At 41.9% G+C, this 10,903-nt stretch overlaps 1 pseudogene; it reads right to left on the minus strand.

Annotated features, from left to right (window-relative positions):
- Positions 1–2,868: 2,868 nt before the first annotated feature.
- LOC122924691 lies at positions 2,869–4,056 on the minus strand (annotated as a pseudogene).
- Between the last annotated feature and the right edge of the window lie 6,847 nt (positions 4,057–10,903).

Consider the following 10,903-nt stretch of genomic DNA (forward strand, 5'->3'; position numbering starts at 1 on the left):
CGCCACCATGGGCAACTCGATCCACAAGGTTGACGTCGGCAAACCGCTCAACCACACGACGTCACACACGCTGTCTGCCAACTGCCCTGAACAGTGAAAACCGGGACTCATTCATGAACAGAATGCCTCTCCAACATCCCAAACGCCATTGAATGTGAGCATTTGCCCACTCAAGTCAGTTATGACGACGAACTGCAGTCAGGTCCAGACCCCGATGAGGATGACGTGCATGCAGATGAGCTTTCCTGAGATGGTTTCTGACAGTTTGTGCAGAAATTCTTTGGTTATGCAAATTGACTGTTGCTGCAGCTGTCTGGGTGGCTGGTCTCAGATGATCATGGAGGTGAACATTCTGGATGTGGAGGTTTCATTGCTGAGGATGGGGAAAACCCTCAGCCGTGCAATGCCAGAAGATGCTAGTGGCTGCTCGGCCAGGACGACAGAATTAGGGAGCAGGTCACCTCCTATCACGTCCCTAATCTGACCCTGACTCCTAACCATATGAGCCAACCCTGATGGTGGGAGGGCTCATACACTGGAAACCTTGGGGTCCTGCTAGCTCTCAGGATTGCCCTGGAACAAGGAGCAGGGTAAGACGACCTGTTCCTCCTAGGCACGGAGGAACAGGAGTCTCACTGGCCAAGCTGCAAGGGGATAAGAACATAAACAGCCTATGGATATGGCAGGAGGATGAAAAGCACTTCCACACCTACCTGCCACAGACACACTGACTGGATCCCGTGCTATACAAGCTAGTGTCCACTCCTAAACATAAATTGACACAACACACACACAAACACACAGGAACCCAGATCCATAGGTGCATTAAATATGAAAAGGAAAACAACATCAACTAAACATCACATATAACATTTATGACCACAAGGGTGGCCCTCACTGGCAAATGGTAAAAGACCAGGAGGATGACTCCAGCTTACAAACAAGGCAGGAGCACCCCCCAGACCTCTGCGCTCAACTGAGGCTAAATAGCCCATGTAGCCACACCCACACACACACAGACACACCCAGTGTTCACACAAAGAGGGAGTTAACCCTTCCTACACCAGGCAAGGGATGGAAGCCACTTAAAGGAGAAAGAGCACACATAACTAAAACCCTGTGCACACCAGACATACAAAAGACACACCTAACAAAGAGGTTGCCAGGTGCAACCGCATGCACATTGCAGCAAGCTGCCTAGCACCAGCTCAGGCTGCTATACTGCGACATACAAAATAAGAACTTGTTGCCCGCGGCAACCACAAGGGAGGCAACATACTAGGGGCTCTCACCTTTGGTTGAACAACCAAACTAAACCGCAGGCAACAGCATGCAGTTCATGTGTCACGACCATCGCCATGGTCGTGACAGGAGGTCCTGGGCTGGTGTGGTTACATGTAGTCTCTGGTTATGAGGCCGATTGGTTGTACTGCCAAATTCTCTGAAATGCCTTTGGATACGGCTTATGGTAGAGAAATGAACTTTCATTGCATGGGCAACAGCTCTGGTAGACATTCCTCCAGTCAGCATGCCACTTGCACGCTCCCTCAAACGTTGCAACATCTGTGGCATTGTGCTGTTTGATCAAACTGCACATTTCAGAGTGGCATTTTATTGTGGGCAGTCTAAGGCACATCTGTGCAATATTCTTGCTGTCTAATCAGCACCTTGATATGCCACACCTGTGAGGTGGGATGGATTATCTCAGCAAAGGAGAAGTGCTCACTAACACAGATTTAGACAGATTTGTGAACAATATTTGAGAGCAATTTGTCTTTTGTGTATGTAGAAAATGTTTCAGATCTTTGAGTTCAGCTCATGCAAAATGGGAGCAAAACTGTTGCGTTTTTTATTTTTGGTCAGTGTATATATGCTGGTTTAATAACATTTAACAATCCCCCCAAAAAATTCCAACCGCATGGAAACTGAAAATTCGTAAATGCTACGTTTTTCACCTTTTTAGTGGATTTGTCAGAAACAAATCCAAAAATATTTGGGTTTATTTGCCATCCAAACAGTAGTATGATTCGGTCTGAACTGGATCACTCATCCTTACTTTGGGAAACAATGTTTAGAAACACTTAAAAAACCTCTGCTAACAAAGTCAGGTATTTTTGACAGCCTTAAATGACCAAAAAAAAATTAAAAATTACAACGCGTCACCTTTTGATAGCTGCTAAGAAAATGTTTCACACAGCTTCACAAACAATGGCAAAACTTCAGACTTCTGCAGACTTCAACTTAACCCTCCTCTTATGTTAGCTTTCTGTTACTATCCATGATGTTAACGGGTCGGTTTTGACCCGTGTCTTAAATCAGCCATAAAATACTCTCTGAACAATTATTTATCATCCAATTTGTTTCTTACCTCTTGGTTACCTTGTTAGGCTTCTTTATCCTTGAAAAGATTGGTTTTAATATTTTTGGTGTGACCCCTTAGACCTTTCTTTTGATAGCATACCTCTCATTTTCAAATTAAAAAAATGGTAAAATAAACCTCAATAGAATATTATAAGTAAATAAAAGGTTGTTATGTCACCAGAATGTTGCTGAGGAGTATTTGAACACATCTCTTAACTTTTTTTAAAAATATTTTTTATTTTATTTTAATAACATTAACTATAATAACTTTGATGGTGTTAGGGTCAATTTTGACCCATATATATTTACTTCAATAAAATAGCCAAAAGTCTTTTTTTTTTTTTACATAAAACATTCATAAACAATGAAAAGCAAGTAATAATACAAAATGTAGACTTGCAAGGTCAAACAAACAACACACAATCAAGCAAGGCAAACCAATAGAAATCAAGTACTACTTTCAAAGCATCTTTGTGCAGGAACTTGCATGTGTTTGTGTGGGTGTTTTTAGATGAATGTGTGGCAAAAGCTGACATTTTTAGCATGTTCTTTGCAGATATATTTTTTACAGTGGAAGCATAATGTGTGTGTCTTTCTGTCCTTATTGCTGGGGCAGACCTGACACCTCTTTCTTTTAGAATCAGATGGCATCACTGGAGTTGTGGCTGTGGCTGTGCTGGTTGATGTTGAGGCAAGGCTAGATGATGATGAGGATGCTGGCACTGATTCTCTTTGTGTTGTTGATGGTGTGGATGGAGTGCTTGATGAACTCTGCATCTGTCTGATCACGGCTGCAGCGATTGGATCTCGAGACACCCGTTTCCTTTGCTCAATGTGTGCCTTGACAAGGGAACTTCCTAGCTCCTTGAGAAATATTCTCCGCTTGTTATTTTTTTGTGTGTTCCAACCTGGGTGGATGTGGGTCCATAACACAAATGCATTGTATGCAGACACATCTAGGATGTTAGAAAACACAGCCATCGGCCATCTCCTGGTCATTCGCTGACAAGTATAGGTAGCAGTCAGCTTGTCCAGGTTGTCCACTCCTCCTTTGTTTTTATTGTAATCCAGGATAATTGTGGGCTTTTTGTCACTTCTTGATGACATAGCTGCATCTTTGTGAAAAGTGGACATAAGTATAACTTTTTTTTTTTTTTTGGTGGACAATATGAAACAACAGTGGTGGTGTCTGTAAAAGCAAATTTTGAAGAAAGTGAAGCTCTGTCCTTCACCTGCAAAATTTCAGTGTGCAGCTCAGGTTTATTTATTTTTATTGTGCCTACCATGGTGAGTTTCCTCCTGAGAAGTTCTTTTCCAAGGTCATAGCTGGTAAAAAAAATTGTCAAGACGTGATATTGTGACCCCGCAGTCCAGTAGTCAAATCAAGGACTACACGTTGTCCTTGTTTTTTCTCAGGGATGCCACTTTCCAGTTTGCCGGTGTAAATCTGTAGGTTCCATGCATAGCTTGTTTTTGCTTCACAGGCTGCCCAGATTTTTATGCCGTATTTGCCTGGCTTACTGGGCTTATACTGCCGGAAGGGGCAATTTCCACGGAAAGGGATCAAACGTTCATCTACTGTTACCTGAGGCCCAGGGTTAAACATTAGTGGAAGGAGCTGAACCCATTTCTCCCAGACATCCCTTATGGGAGCAAGCTTGTCAGATTTTGCTCTAGTATCTCTGTTGTCAAATCTGAAAACTCTTGATATCATTCGAAAGGTGTGAAGTGACATAGTCTTTGGGACAAGTCAAGAGGCAGATATATCTTCCCAGCAACAATCAGTGGCCTCCAGCGAGAAGAAGAACACCAATATAAGCATCTAGGCATTCCTCATTTATGTCATTCCACATGTTGCCATGGTCTTTTTTTCCTTCAAGGTTTGTCATTGCAATGATCACTTTTTTTTAGTGACAATGGCATGAACAGTTCAAAACATGTTTTGATGTCACTTACTCTCGTCACAGCAAACCTTGTGATCCCAGGGGTCATTTTGATTATATCTGCAGCAGCTGCCCTGCCATGTAAGTCAGGAGGTTCTGAACTCCAACAGATCTTACCACTTTTGGATTTGAATGTTTCAGCAGGAACAGCAGCAGGTTCAGCACTGGTGGCCTCCTCATCAGATGTGTCTGTGTATTCTGGTTGATACTCTACTTCATCTTCTGCCTCAGAAACCTGCTCATCCATATCGCTATGCTGCTCTGTGTCCTCTGCCTCATTTTCATCCAAGATATAATCCAGTATTTGGCTTCCTGTAAATCTTCTCACTCTTGCATGCTGCATATTGGAGATGATTACTCTGCAAGTCAGCAACTCTGAAATGTATTGGTCCTATGTATCTTTACTTTATTTAGAGAAGCAGCCAAGCAGGCAAAGAGATGGGCCCCTCGCTAACTACAGCTCACAGGGCTGAGAGGGGATTGGCTGTCAGTGTTACTAAGCAGAGAGAGTGTTTATGATTTCAGTTTTGGCACTTATTAGTGTCCTATAATCCTATATTATAACTGGGTCAGAATTGACCCTAACACCATAAACGTATTAATTTTAACCACAGTATTTTATAATTTAGTGAAAAGGATTCTTTTTCTATTACATTGTTTAAATAGAGGTTCCTGACAAAGTAAAACAATCTTGATGCAATAAACAAATTTATGTGATACTTATAGACATTCAAAACCTGAAAACGGGTCGGTTCTGACCCTAACATAAGAGGAGGGTTAATTGCAAGAAATGATGGCTGAATTAACAGTCACACTTTTTATAATTACATGGATGTTTGCTTCTTGATTTTCCTACATTTTGTGGATAATAAAATATGGCTTTAAATAATTATATTGCAGTACATTTAACATTGATCACAGTGAGCACTGAGTCAGACATAAATGACTTGAACCTGATTCTCATGGTCATTGTATTGAAGCATTCAATGCACTAAACGGACAATCATTGAAGCCATGTATAATATCCACTTGCTTGGTTATAGTGTAATGCTTGAGTACATAATGAGAGCAAATAATTGTTTTAAGATCCAAGCATTAGATGCCACTGATAAAGGTTATGTCGATACTGTTAGCTATCATCTGTAACACTGTTGTGGATAAAGTCAGTATTTAGACATCATGATCTTATTAGCCTGTCTATTCATCCAGTGAAATAATCAATATCAAAGTTTCCTGAAAAATAAAGATAACAGGTAAGAATAGGGGAAAGAGGCAGAACACAATGCTTTCACATATGTTATCTCTGATCTATCTGCGATGAGGATGGCAAGCAAACAACTCTTTAATGTGATCTTAGAAAAATCAGGCAGCCTCATCTACGGTACACCATTTGAACAAGAACAGCTTTTACTCATTTCTATAGAATGTATACATTATGTAAAATGACAGCCTATTATATACACAATTTCTGCTCCCACTTTTGTACATTAAAGAAAATGTCTGCAGGGAGAAAGATTCCTTCCTGATGCCCTTCTTCTCCACCCCATCAATTTAAATTATAAACGGTTTCTCTTTTTAGTACATTTACAGCGATCAGGAAAATTAAAATTCTGATATGAAATATTTGTTTTTGAAAAGTCCCTTTGCCTTACCCTTTTTTAAAGTTCTAATACACTTAAACTGTTAAACCTGGCCCAATGCATTGCAGGGCTAACTTATTTGAATGTAATGATGATTTTCACTTGTTGCTTCATTGTAGAGAAAAAGCATTTTGAATCCATATGCAAATGAGCAACTGTGCACCATTGCTCCTCCCACTTCCTCTGCAAGCACCTCCTTTTCCTTGTTGATTGACATGGCCAGGTTCATAGTAGTTTCATCTGCCGTTTTCTCCAGAATGAAGCAACACATCGCTAATTGAAAGGTATCATTACTGTACATTTAGCTGACCTAGTCCTACAAGGCAGTGTTTCTGGATTTGTAGTAAATTCCTTAGTGACAGAGTCTCTGAGAAATAGTGTGCAAAATACTATCAAATTGGCTTGGCTAGGTTACCTTGTTTAGGGTGTCATGTCCCAAGGATTGTTAAAAAGTTGGGGTCATAGAGACTTCCCACGTCCAAATTTCCGTAAGGTGGACACCTCCAAAATGTGGCAATAGTGAGATTGTTCTTTTTCCCTGGGAGAAAACTCTTTGCATATTATTTTTTCATGGAGCATTGCTAATAAGTTTCCATATCCAGCTGGTCTCTTTAAGGAGAGTCAGTACTCCGTCTTTTCAACAGTGATATCAATTGCCTAACTTCCCTTACCCTGAAGCATCCTCTTCCATTCCAATATACATTATTCCATCCTATATTCCACTGTGTATGCTGCAGTCAGATATTTGGTAATTACATAAATACTGATCTAGGACAAATAGAACAATTTAAATATATACTGGAAAAGTGTTACTGGCTTGGTATATGACTTTTACTGTTAACGACTAGTGATGATAGCGCACCAAAGTGCTTGGGTGTTTGACCCGAACACATTGCTATATTTGTGTGCTCGGTCGAGCACCCGAGTATAATGGAAACCAATGGGATACAACCAGGCATCTCCAGCTCTGAAGAGGGGAGGATGCTTGGTACATTGGAAAAAGTCTAAAAGTGACAGAAACACCACCGAAATGGATCGGGAACAGCATGAGGACGATGTTTGGATGCATCTTTGACTCCCAGGTCACTGCTGGGAACCATGTTGTCCGAGTTGTACTCCACTTTTACATACTGACAAAAATATGCACAAAACCTCCCCCCAAAAATCTATTTTACAGGAAAAATTGTTAGGAAACATTCTTGCCAGTATATTCAATTGTATATAAAGTGCAAGTGTTGCAAAAAAATTACAAGTAAGAGGCACAGCTTGTATATCACATAAAGGAGGACCTCATTCACATTGTGATACAATTGTTTAGGTAGTCGGACTCTTACACTTATAAAGCCTATGCAATAAGTGAAAGGGCTGCCAAAAAATACAAGGAACTGGCACTCCAAAACACCCTTTGTTACACATAAAGGAGGGCATCATACACACCCTTGAAAAATTATGATTGATGGTAAAATTATGATTGACCCTGAAAAACATTTGGAGCAAGGGCCTGCTGATCTGACCATCTAAAACATTAGGGATGAGGGCCTGTTGCCGCATTGGTGAATCCAGATAACCCGTGACAGCGACGATCCAATTGGATGTCTGCCTTATCAACTTTCGATGTTCTTTTCTGTGCCTACCATGGAGATCACAGGAAATGGGGAATCAGGGTTCAAGGAGGACCTCATTCACATTGTGATACAATTGTTTAGGTAGTCGGACTCTTACACTTATAAAGCCTATGCAATAAGTGAAAGGGCTGCCAAAAAATACAAGGAACTGGCACTCCAAAACACCCTTTGTTACACATAAAGGAGGGCATCATACACACCCTTGAAAAATTATGATTGATGGTAAAATTATGATTGACCCTGAAAAACATTTGGAGCAAGGGCCTGCTGATCTGACCATCTAAAACATTAGGGATGAGGGCCTGCTGCCGCATTGGTGAATCCAGATAACCCGTGACAGCGACGATCCAATTGGATGTCTGCCTTATCAACTTTCGATGTTCTTTTCTGTGCCTACCATGGAGATCACAGGAAATGGGGAATCAGGGTTCAATGCTGGAGAGGGAGCTTGAGAAAGGGATACCACATCCAAAGTAGGTCAATGGCTGAAATCGAATTGGCTGTTGTTGCCTTGCCCCTTTTTGTTCCTAATTGTGAACCACCCAGAGAGGGTGGAACAAGTTATTAAAGCTCAGGCATCCAAGGAAGGCAGCAGGTGCGTGGCAATTACCCACTCCCAACTTGGGGAGGTAGTGACGATAAATTACAATACAGCACTCTTAAGCGGCCCTGTTATTGGAATGAGCACACTTTCCGTTAACGAAGATCTATAGGAGGGCAAGTCTGGTGCCAGCAGCCAACTTGCCCCGGCCTCCACAACGTTCACCCAGTGTGCCATCATGGTGAGGATTGTGTTAACCAGACTATTGGCTACTGAGACTGGACTTGTTTGTGTGGGCCTGCTGCCGCTTTGTTGACTCTATATGACTTCTAGGCAATCGGACGCCCCTGTGAAGGCGACAATCCACTTGTATGTCTGCCCAATAAACTTTGGAGCAATTTTTCAACAAGGACCTTCTGGTATAGTACTGTTTTGCTTGTCCTCTCCACCAGAGGAATGAGAGATGAGAAGTTCTCTTTGTAGCGGGGGTTGAGAAGGGTAAACAACCAGCAATCTGTGTTGTCTAAAATGAGTATAATGCGCGAGTCGTGGGAAAGGCAGCCTAACATGAAGTCAGCCATGTGTGCCAGACTACCAATAGGCAAGACTTCACTGTCATCATCAGAAGGTGAGCTGACCCTGTAAAAGATTGTAGGTGAGGGCTTGAAGGTGAGCTGACCATGTAAAACATTATATGTGAAGGCCTGCAGTTGAGCTGACCCTGTAAAAAATTATATGCGAGGCCGGGCAGTTGGGCTGACCCCGCAAAATATTATATGCAAGGGCCTGCAGGTGAGCTGGCCCTGTAAAACATTATATGCAGGGGCCTGCAGTTGAGCTGACACTGTAAAAGATTTTAGGTGAGGGCCTGCAGGTGACCTGACCCTGTAAAACATTATATGCGAGGGCCTGCAGTTGAGCTGACCCTTTAAAACATAATACGAGGACCTGCTGTTGAGCTGATGCTCTTAAACATTATGTGAGAGTGCCTGCTGGTGAGCTGACGCTGTAAAACATTATATGTGAGTGCCTGCGGGTGAGCTGACGCTCTAAAACATTATATGCGAGTGCATGCTGTTTAAAAGACGCTCTAAAACATTATATGCGAGTGCATGCTGTACAGCTGATGCTCTAAAACATTATTTTCAAGTGCATGTTGTTCAGCTGATGCTCTAAAACATTATATGTGAGTGCCTGCAGTTCAGCGGACCCTATAAAAAAAATTTGAGTTGAGGGCCTGCAGTTGACATGACCCTATTAAAAAAAGAGTGGAGGGAATATATAATCCAATAGTCAAAAGACTAATAATTCCTGTTTGAGGTCTATTTTAAAACGTAACCTTTAATATTTATTATTTATTATTGACATACATAACACATAATAAAAAAATAAAAAAAGTGGACTCCCTGTTTGGAATCCTTTGACATACCTGCAACGATAACTTAGCCCGGAAAATCAAAGTCCCGGCGCATGCGCAAAAAGCGGCTTCAATTCTCTAAGTTCTGGCGCATGCTCAGTGATAAATCGGAAACCAGACAAGCCGATTTCAAAGTATGTGCACATGCGCATAGGTTTGTTCCGGGTCTTGACCTTATCTGATGACATCACAAGGGAGAGACGAAGCAGTGATTGGCCCTAATGACGCTGACAACACGGAGACGTAGGTCCTGAGTGGTTGAGAGTATCTGATGACCCACCCTAAGACTATAAAGTATTATGCATAGCAAACGCTCGTGTTGTCTGTAGCTCCATTCCCCTGAAGAAGCCGCCGTGTGCGGTGAAACATGTCGGGGAAGCTGTGTTGTGATACTTTTTAAGAATATGTTGGGGATAGTGTTTCTGTAGCACTGTGATCTGCAGACACAGTGCGCTTCAGATTAGCTATACGAGGGTAGTGTAGATATAGCTGACTGTGCTGGCAGTGAATAGGATGCCTAACAACAGAGTTGGCTTCTAATAACTATAAATGATACGCTGGAACAGCACAGTCAATGTATTAAAGGAATGATAGTTTATAACCTGGTGGAAAATAACATCAGTAGACATCAGAAGTGAGGATATGCCAGTGGCAAACTTTTGATATATATCATACTACATTTAATAAACGTCATTCACAAAAGGATATAATTGTGATATAGTGACACAGTGTCACAAAATTACCCCGTATACACTATCCCCCTCATATATATTTTTAAAGCACTCTCAACAGAGTTCTTTTTCTTTTTTTGAATTATGTGTTATGTATGTCAATAATAAATAATAAATATTAAAGGTTACGTTTTAAAATAGACCTCAAACAGGAATTAGTCTTTGACTATTGGATTATAAATATTGATTTCCTGGGTCCAGTGGAGGGAAACAGAGGAGGAGGAGGAGGAGGAAACAGAGGAGGAGGAGGAGGCAACAGGAGGCAACGAGTAATGTCCCGCAATCCTCTGTGGCGAAAGGACATGTGCCAAACTGCTATCTGCCTCAGGCCCAGCCGCCACTGCATTTACCCAGTGTGCAGTTAGGGAGATATAACGTTGCTGCCCGTGCTTACTGGTCCACGTATCGGTGGTTATGTGGACCTTGCCACAGATGCGTTGCATAGTGCACTCCTGATTTTGTCTGCCACTTGGTTGGGCAGGGCAGGGATGGCTTGCCTGGAAAAGTTGTGGTGGCTGGGACCCACATACTGTGGGACAGCCACCGCCATAAGGTTTTTAAAAGTCCCCGACTCCACCAGACGAAATTACAGCATTTCAAAGGCCAGGAATTTTGAAATGCTGGCATTCAGGGCCAGGGATCGCT

Source organism: Bufo gargarizans, chromosome 1 (assembly GCF_014858855.1).
Source record: "Bufo gargarizans isolate SCDJY-AF-19 chromosome 1, ASM1485885v1, whole genome shotgun sequence".
In the NCBI taxonomy this organism is placed as follows: domain Eukaryota; kingdom Metazoa; phylum Chordata; class Amphibia; order Anura; family Bufonidae; genus Bufo; species Bufo gargarizans.